A 14874-nucleotide genomic window follows, 5' to 3' on the forward strand; every position below is an offset into this window, starting at 1 on the left:
TATCTATACCATATCAACTATAAACTTAGAAATATGCACACACATACATACAGACACACAATTGTACACTCTCATGGTCACAGAAAAAGGTACTTGACTGACTAGAATACAATAAAAAGAAAAGACAGAAGATACGGACGCCAGTAAGGAAGTACGAAGCTCTCTAGAATCTATTAAATCAGGAAACACTTTTCCCTAGAGCTTCCAAAATGAAATACAGCATGTAGTCATCATCACTTCAGCCCATAGAGTATTCTGATTGACACCAGAAGTCCAGAAGTATATAAAGCTAAACACCTCATATACTCAAGAAACAGAGTTTGTGGTAATTTAGTTCTCCTTTGCTGTTTTGCATAAAACTTTCATACTAAAAAAACAAAAGAGACGTTGAACCCATTACAGTTTGCTGGAATGTGCAAACTTTTTCATCAGAGTTTCAGGTACACTGACTCTAAGGCAGAAGGGGGAAGTGTAAAGGACCAGGGCTGTGAATGATGAAGGCAGATGGTGAGAATTTTAGAGAGGTTTTTATTGGAGACTGAAGCACTGTGGGAGGAGTGCTATATGCCTGCTGGCAGTAATAATCTGCCAGGTCATCAGCCTGGACACTGTTGATGGTGAGAGCAAAATCTGTCCCAGATCCACTGCTTATGAAGCGATCAGGGACCCCAGTTACCCGAGAGGCTGCATAGTAGATTAGTAGTTTAGGAGACTGCCCTGGTTTCTGCTGGTACCAGTTCAAGTAGTTCTTCTTGCTGTTACTGTTGTAAAGACTCTGGCCCTGCAGCTGATAGTGATCTTCTCTCCTACTGACACAGCCAAGGAAGATGGAGACTGGGTCATTGTGATATCTGCACAGGCACCTGAAATCAGGAATACAAATGGTCATAAGTAATGAAAAACACACAGAATCTAATACAGACAAACTTTGTCATTTTATAGCTTCATAATGTCATATTGTCAGAGTGTATATCTTTTACAGTAGTGTAAGAAATAGTGTCCTAGTCCACATTGTAAATTTCTTTTATACAAATAAGTGACTCCAAAAAGATTATAATACATTTAAATTTCTCACCAAACACCCAGAGCAGCAGGGACATGAGAATTTGGGTCTGTGACTCCATATTGTTCCCCGTGCCTGTTTGATGTGGCTCAGTTCTCACCAAAAAGGCCTGCTTTATACATTCTGAGCAGCTGCTCTAGGCTGGAGTTTCCCATGCAAAGCAGTAATCAAATACATACAGAAATGTCTGGACAGTGTGTGCGAGTGACTGGTGTCAATCAGCAGGCAAATGTACAGTCATGGGTAGTATGAGCAATCCCTGAAAGATATTACCATACTGTTTTCACAGACAGAAATCAATGAGGTGTTCTAATATCAACTTTAGGCTAAAATACCTTATATATTTAAGTCAGTTTGCTTTTGCAGCAATGTGTGGAAATTTATCCCATATTAACATTATTAGGTATATAATAAAATATATTAAAAATCTCACCATAGCAAAAGAAAGCTAGAGTAAGATAATATAAAGTAGAAAAAAGGAAGTGTGGAGAGAGGAAAATAGGAAAGGTAGAGAAAGTGTGTATTGAGGTTTTAATTTGTTTATCTCCCATCTTTAAATTTACTGTTATACTGAAGACAATGAACAAATAGCTCCAGTTTCTTGGCTACACAAGGAACAGAAATTCAAAGAGAGCCAGGAATTCACTATGTGGAAATTCTGGGAACATTAATTTAAGATTGAGATGAGAGCTTTAATCGCAAAGCAAACCCAATATAAACTAGTAAGTATCCTTCACATAATTTCAGGGAACTATAAGAAGACACTGAATTTGGCAAAAGGGGAGTAGAACAAGTAATCATGCCTGTAGATCAACACTGCCAAGAAAGTTCATTCCAGAAATGCATATTCTGGATTAATCTTTAAATTATCAGTACTGAAACTGGGTAAAAATGATTCTATTGACATAGTAAACAAGTAAAAAGCTCTCTATCAAGAGAAAACTATGTTAAGTCAAGTATTAATTTTACAGAAATCAATAGACCACAACATCAGAGATGGTTGCCATCCTAAGAAAATAATTTTTGAGTATGAATGAAAATCTATAGCAATAGCAGAAATCAATACCATGACTGGATTTAGACATGTGAACTCTGAAAGTGCATATAAGAAATAAATTATAAACCCTATATTTTGTGTAAAGTGTAAGAAACAGAAAAATGAATAAGTAAACTATTGTGGCAATTAGTGGAGATTCATGTCTGTAATCCGAGAACTGAAGAGACATAAAGATCAAAACTAGAATTTGAGGACAGCCTAGGGTACAAATTCTAGGTCAGACTAATCTATGCATGGAGATAGCCTCTCAAAAATGTGCTTCATTTATCAAGGATTACAAAAATACTCAAGTGCTTGATATCAAAGCAAAGTAGTTAACTGACATTGAGATTTTAGCATTATGATAAGAGTATTATTGAAAAGTAAATATACATTTAAGTAAATGAATTTCACATTTATTTTGTATTTATTATATTATTTTATACATCTACATTTTATGTGCAAAATTTTTAATTATTTCTAATAAGCATATTCAGATCTCTTTTGTAAACTGCTCACCCCCATCATAACAGAGAGTTAATCTGTATGTTGAATAAGAAATTTCTGAATATCAAGGTCAAGAATATGAGAGATGAGAAACTGCCAAAGTTAATGTCTAACAATTTGTGCTGTGCCCTCTAGCTTAGACAAACTTTGTACATACTTTGTTACAGCTGCAGTGGCTGAAATTATGGTTTCATGTCATTGACTATTGCTTATTCAGATTGAACACATGGAAACATGGGTCTTACAAATTCAAAGGCTCCTGTCTTCATGTTTTCATGGTATGTAAAGGGGAATCATGGAGACTAAATGGATAAAATTTCCATGTTCTTTTGTGCCTAATAGAAAAAGCCAGACAGTCCTTAGTTACTGCTTTTACAACAAATCAAGTTTCAGCCTTGGTGCATTAGATTCCTTGGGCTATGATTAAAAGTGAAATAAAAGAAGTTAAGAAAGCATGGAAGCTCAACAAGACAGTTGGTCTTAGATATTAATATTGTGTATCCGATATAGCTTGCAAATTTCATTGTATGCTGGCAACTGTATTGATTCTGACAATTGCCACTACACTCCGTTTCTAATAAAAAAAAAGTCTGTTTGTTCTCAATTAAAAGGTCACAGTCTCAGTCTTGCTGTGGGCCCTCCAAAAAAAGTGAACAAACTATAAACTCCTGGCTGCAAACAAGACAGCTTAATTTGTTCCCAACTTTGGAGCCAGAACGTCTGATGCTGACGACTTTGAAGTCATGGAACACAGTAATCCACTTCTACGGACATCACTGTGAAGGAAGGCCCATGGAAGTCATATTTCTTTCTCCAAATCAGCAGAATTGGGGCTGAGATTGTCATCACACAATCTCCACATACAGTACTATAGCCTAAAATGCAAACCTCCCTACTTAGATGGTCCAACTGCTATCACATGTTGTTTACCTTTACAAAATCGTAGAAAATAGCTTTCAATTCCTTGAGAGGAAGAACAATAGATCAACAAGTTACAGCTGAGTTTTCTGCCCCATGGGAAACACAGCTTCCCTCAGGAAAAACTTATTTGTCCTTTCTGGTCCATCATGCTCAGTATGGAGATAAGCAGAACAAGAGTAAACATTATCCAATCTTGCCGGGTGGTGGTGGCACACACCCTTAATTCCAGCACTAGGGAGGCAGAGACAAGCGGATCTCTGTGAGTTTGAGGTCAGCCTGGTCTACAAGAGCTAGTTCCAGGACAAGCTTGAAAGCTACAAAGAAACACTGTCTCAAAAAACAAAAACAAACAAACAAAAAAAACCCATTATCCAATATCGTCAAAATAATTAGATATTATTGAAAGTAAAGGAAGTTCCAGAGTATCCATAATCTATGTTCTTCTGGAATTGTTTAGTGACTGCTACAAGATGTTTTGTGTCTTCTGTATTCCTTTCAGTTTGGTCTTGAGATAGAAACCAAAGTGAAAACATAAGATAACTTCATTCAAATAATGATTTACTAAAATCATTAAAATGACTATAAATAATGGCAAGACAGAACAGAAAGAACAAGAAGTGTATGGAGCTGGAGTGACTACAAACTGGTATACTCAAGGTGAACTTCCATGTGGGGGTCCACTAAATGTATTCCTGAATATGTGTATATCAAATAAAATACATATACTTCCACAACCATGTCTATGGCTACACTACTCACAATAGTAAGAATTTAAATTAACTTAGTGTCTACCAATCTATAAATGGATAATAAAAAGGCACATATGTACAAAGAAATTTACTCACCTCTCATAAAAATAGAAATCATATACATGTATATATTTTAATCTGTGTATATAGATGTATATATTTTTTTCAGAAAGACTCATTGCATATATGAATACAACACTTACTTTTCTGTCTTTAGATTTGAAATTCAGCCAACTTCTGGTCCAGGCTGATTAATAGTTGTCTTGAAATCATTTACATCCATGATGTTTTCCTTCTTGCATATTCCATCAGTAACTGAGGCAGTTATTGGACACGGTGGATTAAGTGTGTAACCCTGGCACATGAGTGACTGAGTCAGGACCTTTGAAAAGTCAAGGAATTCTTGGAAGCTTAGTGAGACCAATTTTGAAAAAAGGAAAAGGTTTTTTTTTTTTTTCCCAACAACCATAGTTGTCTTACAATGAGAAGTTTTTGAGTATCCAAACAAGAATGTAGCCTTGATAACACTTTGACTGTAACCTGTGAGAACCTGAGGAGATGAAACAGACACCATCTGCTCAGATTATAGGTATTGAGCTCATAAATCACGCCATTATTGCTCAGAGTCTTAGCTGCGGTCATACTTGTTGATGCTAGGGAAATTTTCTAGCTCCACATTTCTCCCTAACCCCATAATGACTCCCTCCATCCAGATATTTCACTTCTTTTTTTAAATGCTTTTTGTTTCATTTTTCTTTTTTTGATATTTTATTTTTTTATTGAAAAAAAATTTCTGCCTCCTCCCAGCCTCCCATTTTCCTCCCCCTCCTCCCGCCCCTCTCCCCCTCTCCCCACTCCTCTCCCGCTCCCTCTCCATTTCTGAAGAGCAGTCAGGTATTTCACTTCTTATATAGTTATATTCTAATACTATTTCATCTACTACAAAATTGATTCAGGATACTATTTCTTTTGTTTTACTGAGTGTGTTTATAAGTTCTTTGATCTGTGTATTGTATTTGATACATTGAAATTTTATTTCCCAGCATTTCAATTGTGCTTTTTCACCTGACTCACTATTTTCTGCTATGTAACTAATAATTTTATCCATTTTGCTCATCTTTGCCTAGTATCACTAGCTTTCCTCATTACCGCCTTGATAGAATAAATGTTTTCATTGTGTTATTTCTGGTGAGTCACCATTTTAGGAGTATGTTTCTGAAATATTCACCCAGAATTTTACCTATTTCAGATCTTTGAGTTGAATCTTTGTGAGAATTATGATCCTTTGGGGATGTCATTTTTCACTTAATATTTGTTATAATTTTTTTTCTTTTTTAATGATTTATTTTTATTTTAAGTGTGTTGTTATTTTGCATGTATGAGTGTCTGATTCTCTGGAACTGGTGTAACAGAAAATTATGAGCTACCATGTGGGTGCTGAGAATTGAAGCTGGGTTCTGGGGATGAGCAGTCAGTGCTCTTAACCATTGATCTATCTCTATAGCCCAAAGATATTTATTTTACTATATATACAGTGCAACTTAACTTTTAAGGATCTTGTGTTCCTGTTTTATGATTCATATTTCTTGGCTTAAACACCCCTTTTAGTTTATTTGAGACTTTTCTAAATTTATCAGCTTATATCCAAGGGTTTATTGCCCAGAATCACTCAGTGAACTGCTCAGTTTTAAGGCATTGGGCAATCTCCGACAGTTGTATATAGTTCGTAACACACTTGTTCCCTGCCATATCTCCAAGATAGGTGCTCAATAAGGTTCTTAATTAGAATATGGACATGATTAGTTAGCACATTGTCTTTACACAAAAAACAAAATATTTCCTTCTAAAACCATTAAGATTTATCAATTGATATAAAATGTAAATACTGAAAGACAGCATTTGCTGTCACAAAACTATATTCAACACTATAGTGAAGGAAAGTTTATCAGTTTTCACAACTGGAAATAAGATGGAGAATTCAGAGGGAGATATGGCCCCAGCAACAAGGACAAGAATTATCACATTTTTCCTCATTTGTAGATCCTAATTATGTAGATTCTGTGTATGTAAAGTTCATGTATGTGCATTATATAAATGTGCATGTATGTGGATATGTGCATATATGTATCTCAGTACATGTGTTATCGGCGTATATATATCATATGTTAGGTGAGTGTGTTTGTATTTTGACACAGATGGAAAGATAAAAATTAAAGGAGGCCTAGGGAAGAAAGATAGCAGGAAAGGGATGGAAAGTGGGGAAAATTAGTGCATATGGTCAAAACATAAGATATAGTAGGAAAACATTGCATTTAAGAAAATTGTGCAAAATGAATTTACATCAATAAAACATTTAAAGGGGAATCAAGATGGATCAGATGACAAAGAGACTTTACACAAAAACTGAGGAAAACCTGAGCTTGATATCCAGAACCCAAATGACAAAGAGGCAATCAAGTCCAAGTGTCCTCTGAGCTCTACGAACATGACATGCTGCATATTCACCTAGAGACGTGCACATACATACATAAAGATGGAGGTAATCAATTTACAAAAATATAGTAAAAGTAAAAGAATTTATGAAAAAAGGAAAAATATAGATAAAATATGCAACAGTAGAGAAGAAAGAAATCATTCCAGAATCTGGTAAAAGAAGGAAACACTCCTTTCTAGAGCTTCCAAACTGAAATACAGATTGCCTTGTCATCAATTCAGCTCAAAGACTTTTATGATGGACACCAGAAATGCAAAAGTATAAAAGATGAATCTTTTATATTCAAGCAACAGAGTTTGTAGTTTGATGTAGGTGGGTCATCTGTCTATTTGTTACTTTCATTGGTCAAATAAAGACTGCCTTGGCCTTTGATAGGACAGCAGCTTAGATAGGTGGAGTAGAGAGAAAAGAATGCTGGGAGGAAGGCAATGAGTCAGTCGCCATGGAGCCAGTTGCCAGGTCAGACATGCTGAATCTTTCCTGGTAAGCCACCACTTATTGATAATGGGTTAATCAAGATGTGAGAATTAGCCAGTAAGAGGCTAGAACTATTGGGCCTGGCAATATTCTTTTTAAAAGAATACAGTTTCTGTGTAATTATTTTGGGTAAAGCTAGCCGGTGGCCAGGAGCCAAGTGGCAGGAAGTGGCCTGCAGCTCTTGCTACAAATTGGCGCCCAACGTGATGGACTAAATCCACTTAAAAACCTGAGAGGGCTTTTTAAAAAGAGAGAGAGAGAGTTTAACACAGCTTTTTGCTCTTTGCTAGGATGTTCTGTAGAGAGATTTCCTGTGTCAGCAATAGCAGGAAAAAAAAAAAGCTGCGTCATTTTACAATGTGGCTCCTGGGTTGTGCTGCCAGAGCAAACTCTGGTATTAAAGCATTTCAATGGCTTTTATGAGACTGGATGATTGTGTGTCTTCTCAGGTTCAGGAAGAAAGTACTATGAGACCATGCCAATGGCTCAGTGCTCCCCTTCTACACCTGGGCAGGCAGTGGGATCAGGGTTCCTAGGCATGCACAAGTGGGAGAGCATGGTGGATTCCCACCACCATACACAGAGATGTTTTCAGGCTGTGCAGAGCTCTGCCTGGCAGATTTAGATGTAACTCAGACAAAAAGCTCATTCTCAGAGCTAAAGTGCTGAGTGTGACTCTTAACCTGGAGACAAAAAAAGCCACACAGTATTAAAATGCCAGTTTTCTGGACTATACTCCTAGTGCAACCTGTCTCTTGCAGGAGTCAGAGAATTTGGATAGCTTGCTTGCTTGATGTCCATGTGGACTTGTTGTGTGCCTGGAACTGTGCATGACTCATGTACACCAAATGTATCTGAGCCAGAAGTGACTGCTCCAAGCTGAACTGTGCTCATCTCAGGCAGGAACTGCTGTAATTATCAAAGTAACAGCACAGTTAAGGTTTAGAATGGGCAGCAAACAATCGGTACCATATTACCTCTTCATAGCTGGTGCAACTTAAGTTTTTAAGAAGTGCCTAGCATTTTAAGAAGTGCTCCTGGATAGTAAAGAATTACAGATTCACAATAGTACAGATTCAGACATAAAAGTCCTCTAAATGGGTCACAATGTTGGATGAGTGTATGTAGGCTTGGGAGAGAGAAGAAAAAGAATATAGAGAATAAAGTTAATGCCTTAAAAAAGGGTAAAGTCTTTAAAGAGACAGAATAAAGTAAAGTGATAGAGTAAAATTAAGCCATGTAAAAATGGAAGATTCACAGAGGGTCTGGATTATATATTTTATTGTGTTTTCTTTAAAACTTTAGACTGTAAAGGAGCTAAGTACAAAAAAATTCATTAAATGGGCTTCTAAGCTGAACCTGCATATATGTTTAAAACATATCTTGACTTCAGAATTTGGATCTAAGGATATCATGCTTTGGAAAAGAGTTTCTTCTTTTGTTTTCACAGAGGATGAGACCCTGTGGATTGCTTCTATCTCAATATGGTATGATAGATCACGTCCTCCTGAAAGGTTGCTGTGAACACCCTCAAAAAATTTACTTCATGTGGGGCCCTGATCCTGTACCAGAAGATTCATCAGAGGGGTGAGTGTGATCCTGACTCACAGCAGGAGCTTGGAAATGGAGCACAGACATTCCCCGACCCCCTTAACTCTCTGGTCATTTTGCAGGGGCTGCTCTCCTCTGCTATAGCCTCTCTCTTCCTTTCCCACCCCAGCTTGCACACAGGAACACTTCCTTCTCCTCCCTTCCTCAGGGCCATAAGATCCCCCAGTTCAACCTGTTTTGGTGCTGGGATGTGGTGGTGAGTGCAACCGGGCAGGTGGGAGTTCCTTTGTTTCGAGAGCCTGCCTGTAGCAAAGTAGGCCTTTTGTCAGCAAGGTTCCTGGCCAGCCAGGGGTCCTGAGCCTGTAAAAGAAGATCCATAAGAGGGATGAGTATGTTCCTGACTCACAGCAGGAGCTCAGAAATGGATCACAGACATTCCCAGACTCCCTTAACTCTCTGCTCATTCTGCAGGGGCTGCTCTGCTCTACTATGGCCTTTCTCTTCCTAACCCATCAAAACTTGCACCCAGGAACCCCCTCCCTTCTTCCTCCCTTCCTCAGGACCATAAGATCCCCCAGCTCAATCTATTTGGGTGCTGGGACTTGGTGGTGAGTGCAATCGGGCTGGGAGAGTTCCTTTGTTTCAATAGCCTGCCTGCAGCAAGGTAGGCATTTTGTCTGCAAGGTCCCTGGCCAACAAGGTAACCTGATCCTATACCAGAAGATCCATCAGATAGCATTTGAAGGAAGAGATGGGCAGGCTACAAGGCAAGAATTCCTCCATAAATCTGAAAAGCAACATGTAAACACCAGAACCCAGCGATCTTACAACAGAAGGATTTGATCAACCTAATACAGAAGAAGTGGAAAAATTGACATTATGAAAATGATAGAATCACTTAAACAGGATGTGAAAAACTCCCTTATAGAAATGGATGAGAAGTATAACAAAAACTTTGAAGAAATGAGTAATGCATACATGATACCCTGGGAAACCAAGAAAAATCAATCAAACAGGAAATGGAAACAGTTCAAGAATTGAAAACTGAAATGGAGGCAAAGAAGAAAACACAAACCAAGGGATGGCTGGATATGGAAAATCTAGGCAAACAAACAGAGACTACAGAAACAAGCATAACCAATATAATACAAGAGATAGAAGAAAGAATCTCAGATGCTGAAGACACCATAGAGAAAATAAACGCACTGATCAAAGAAAACAGCAAATCCAACAAATTCTCATCACAAAACATTCAGGAAATATGGGACACAATAAAAAGACCAAGCCTAAGAATAATGAGAAGAATTACAGCTCAAAGGCCCAGAAAATATATTCAACAAAATTAGAGAAGAAAACTTTCCCAACCTAAAGAAAGATATTCCTATGAATATTCAAGAAGCATACAGAACACCAAAGAGACTGGATCAAAAAAATCCCCTCGCCATATAATAATCAAAATACAAAACATACAGATTAAAGAAAGAATATTAAGAGCTGCAAAGGAAAAAGGTCAAGTAACTTATAAAGGTAAACCTATCAGACTTACACCTTGTAGTAGGAGCTGCAGGCTGCATTCCCAAAGCCCATCTTCCAGCTGCCTGGCTGGCTTATACCCCGAAATAACAACACACAAACTGTATTCATTTAAACACTGCCTGGCCCATTTCTAATAAAGTGTGTAGCACCAACGTGCACGTACCAGGAAAATTCTAGCCTAGGTCTATCCTGGGTCATGCTTCATCCAGTCTGCCCTGGAGAGGGCAGCATGGCGTCTCTGACCTCACTTCCCTTCTTCCCAGCATTCTATTCTGTCTACTTCACCCACCTAAAGGCTGGCCAATCAAATGGGCAAAGGCAGTTTGTTTATTACCCAATGACTTTCCTCCATCAACACCTGACTTCTCTATGGAAACCATGAAAGCCAGAAGGTCCTGGATAGAGGTACATCAGAATCTAAGAGACCATGGAAGCAAGCCCAGACTACTATACCCAGCAGAGCTATCATTCACTATCAATGGTGAAAACAAAATATTCCAGGATAAAAAAAAAATTAAACAATACGTAGACACAAATCCAGCCTTACAGAAAGTAATAGAAGGAAAATCACAACCCAAGGAATCCAACATTGCCAACACTGCCTACACTAGCTCAGACGTCTAGCCACCATTCATCAACAACTCAAAGAAGGGAAACAAACAAACTCTACTACCAAAAATAAATAAATAAATAAACGAGTCAAAACCACTGGTAATTAATATCACTAAATATTAATGAAATAAATTCACCTATTAAAAGGCACAGGCTAAGAGATTGGATATGAAAAGAGGATCCAACATTCTGCTGTTTAAAAGAAACAGAACTTAACCACAAAGACAGATATCTACTCAGAGTAAAGGGTTGGGAAAAGGTTTTCCAAGTAAATGGACCCAGGAAAAAAGCAGGTGTGTTGAATACAAATTTCTAACAAAATTAACTTCAAATTAAAATCAATCAGAAGAGAGGAAGATGGACATTTTATACTCATAACAGGAACAATTCATCAGGATGAAGGCTCATTCCTGAATACCTATGCCCCTAGTATAAAATCACCAACTTATATAATAGAAATACTACTAGAACTCAAGGCAGACATCTAACCACACACACTAATAGTAGGAGACTTCAACACTCCTCTCTCACCAATGGACAGGTCAGTCAGACAGAAACCTAACAGAGAAATAAGAGAATTAATGGAGGTAATGAAGCAAATGAACTTAACAGACATCTATAGAATATTCCAACCAAATAGGAAAAAATATACCTCTTCTCTGCAGCTCATGGAACCTTCTCGAAAATTGACAACATACTCGGTAACAAAGCAAACTTCCACAGATACACAAAATATTAGTAAGCAAATGTGATATCAGATCACCATGGAATAAAGTTAGAATTTAACAAGAATTCTACCCTCAGAAAGCCTACAATCTCTTGGAAGCTGAACAATCAACTACTGAACCATCCCTGGGTCAGGGAAAAAATAAAGAAAGAAATTAAAGTCTTCCATAAATTTAATTAAAATAAAGACACAACATACTCAAACCTATGGGACACTATGAAAGCAGTGCTAACAGGAAAGTTCATAGCACTAAGTGCCCACTTAAAGAAAATGGAGAAAGCACACACTGGAGATTTAACAGCACACCTGAAAGCTCTAGAAAAAAAGGAAGCAGACTCACCTAGGAGGAGTAGAAGACTGGAAATAATCAAACTGAGGGCTGAAATCAACAAAATAGAAACACAGGAAACAATCCAAAGAATCAATGAAACAAAAAGCTGGTTCCTGGAGAAAATCAACAAGATTGACAAACCCCGAGACATACTAATCAAATGCCAGAGAGAGAACAAGCAAATTAATAAGATCAGAAATGAAAAGGGAAGCATAACCACAGACACAGAGGAAATACAGAGAATCATTAGATCTTACTTCAAAAGCCTGTATGCCACAAATTGGAAAATCTAAAAGAAATGGACATTTTTTTTAGATAAGTACCATATTCATAAGTTAAACCAAGACCAGGTGAACAATCTAAATAGACCTGTAAGTCACAAAGAATTAGAAGATATTATCAAAAACTTCCCTACCAGAACAAGCCCAGGACCAGATGGTTTCAATGCAGAATCCTACCAGAACTTCCAAGAAGACCGAATACCTATACTCCTTAATGTATGTCACAATATAGAAACAGAAGAGTCATTACCTAATTCCTTTTATGAAGCTACAGTTACTCTGATACCAAGACCACATGAAGCCTCAACCAAGAAAGAGAATTACAGGCCAATCTCACTCATGAACATCGATGCAAAAATTCTCAATAAAATATTGGCAAACTGAATCCAAGAACAAATTTGAAAAATTATTCATTATGATTAAGTAGGCTTCATCCCAGAAATATAGGTCTGGTTAAACAGAAGAAACTCTATCAAGGTAATCCATCATTAAATAAACTGATAGAAAAAAAGCATATGATCATTTCGTTAGATGCTCAAAAAGCATTTGACAAAATTCAACACCCCATTATGATAAAAGTATTGGAGAGATTATGACACAAGGTTCATACCTGAATATAATAAAAGCTATTTACAGCAAGCCAACAGCTAAAGTTAAGTTAAATGGAGAGAAAAATCAAAGCCATCCAACTAAAATCAGGAACATGACAAGGCTGTCCACTATCTCCATACCACTTCAATATAGTGCTTGAAGTTCTAGCAATAGCAATAAGAAAACATAAGGGGATCAAGGAGATTCAAATTGGAAAGGAAGAAGTTAAACTTTTGTTATTTGTAAATGATATGATAGTGTAAATAAGCGACCCCAAAAACTCCACCAAAGAACTCCCACAGCTGATAAACACCTTTAGTAATGTGGGAGGATACAAGATCAACTTCAAAAATCAGTTGCCCTCCTATACACAAAGGATAAAGAAGCAGAGAGGGAAATCAGAGAAGCATCACCTTTCACGATAGCCACAAATAGCATAAAATATCTTGGGGTAACTCTGACCAAGGAAGTGAAAGATCTATTTGACAAGAACTATAAGTCTTTGAAGAAAGAAACTGAAGAAGACAACAGAAAATGGAAGGACCTCCCTTGCTCTTGGATTGGGAGGATCAACATAGTAAAAATGGCAATTCTACCAAAAGCAATCTATAGATTCAATGCTATCCCCATGAAAATCCCATCAAAATTCTTTACAGACCTTGACGGGAAAATAATCAACTTTATATGGAAAAACAAAAAATCCAGGATAGCCAAAACAATATTATAGAATGAAGGAACTTTTTGAGGCATTACCATACCTGACTTGAAACTCTATTACAGAGCTACATTATTGAAAACAGCTTGGTATTGGCATAAAAACAGAGAAGTCAACCTATGGAATCAAATAGAAGACCCAGCTATAAACCCACAAACCTATGAACACCTGATTTTTGATAAAGGAGCTAAAAGTATACAATGGAAGAAAGAAAGCTTCTTCAACAAATGATGCTGGCATAACTGGATGTCAACCTGTAGAAGAATGAAAATGGATCCATATCTATCACCATGCACAAAAATCAAGTCCAAATGGACTAAAGACCTCAATATCAATCTGAACACACTGAATCTGATAGAAGAGAAAGTGGGAAGTACTCTACAACACATGGGCACAGGAGAACACTTCCTACATATAACCACAACAGCACAAACATTAAGGGCAACATTGAATAAATGGGACCTCCTGAAACTGAGGAGTTTCTGTAAAGCAAAGTCACTGTCATTAAGACAAAAAGGCAACCTACAGACAGGGAGAAGATCTTCACCAACCCAGCATCACAGAAAAGTCTGATCTCCAAAATATATAAAGAACTCAAGAAACTAGACTTTAAAATGCTTATTAACGCAATTAAAAAAATGGGGCACTGAACTGAACATAGATTTCTCAGCAGAAGAAGTTCAAATGGCCAAAAGACACTTAAGGTCATGCTCAACCTCCTTAACGATCAGGGAAATGAAAATCAAAACAACTCTGAGATACTATCTTGCACCTGTGAAAATGGCTAAAATCAAAAACACCAATGATAGCCTTTGCTGGAGAGGATGTGTAGTAAGGGGACCACTCATCCATTACTGGTGGGAATGCAAACTTGTGCAAGCACTTTGGAAATCAGTGTGGCGGTTCCTCAGGAAATTTGAGATCAATCTACCCCAGGATTCAGCAATACCACTCTTGTGAATATACCCAAGAGATGACCTACTTACTAAAAAGCATTTGTTCAACCATGTTCAAAGTAGCATTATTTGTAATAGCCAGAACATGGAAACAACCTAGATGCTCTTCAATGGAATAATGGATGAAGACTGTGTGGAATATATACATATTAGAGTTCTACTCAGCGGTAAAAAACAATGACATCTTGAATTTTGCATGCAAATGGATGGAAATAGAAAACACTATCCTGAGTGAGGTAACCCCAACCTAAAAAGATGAACATGGTATGTACTCACTCATAAGTGTTTTCTTGCCATCAACAAGGACATTGAGCCTATAATGTGTGA

The 14874-nt window shown here is 37.3% G+C and overlaps 1 pseudogene; it reads right to left on the reverse strand.

The window, feature by feature from the left end:
• Positions 1 to 451: 451 nt before the first annotated feature.
• On the reverse strand, positions 452 to 1124 carry LOC121433443 (annotated as a pseudogene).
• Between the last annotated feature and the right edge of the window lie 13750 nt (positions 1125 to 14874).

Source organism: Microtus oregoni, unplaced genomic scaffold (assembly GCF_018167655.1).
Source record: "Microtus oregoni isolate MIOR12 unplaced genomic scaffold, Mior012 000002F_ref0000024, whole genome shotgun sequence".
Taxonomy (NCBI): domain Eukaryota; kingdom Metazoa; phylum Chordata; class Mammalia; order Rodentia; family Cricetidae; genus Microtus; species Microtus oregoni.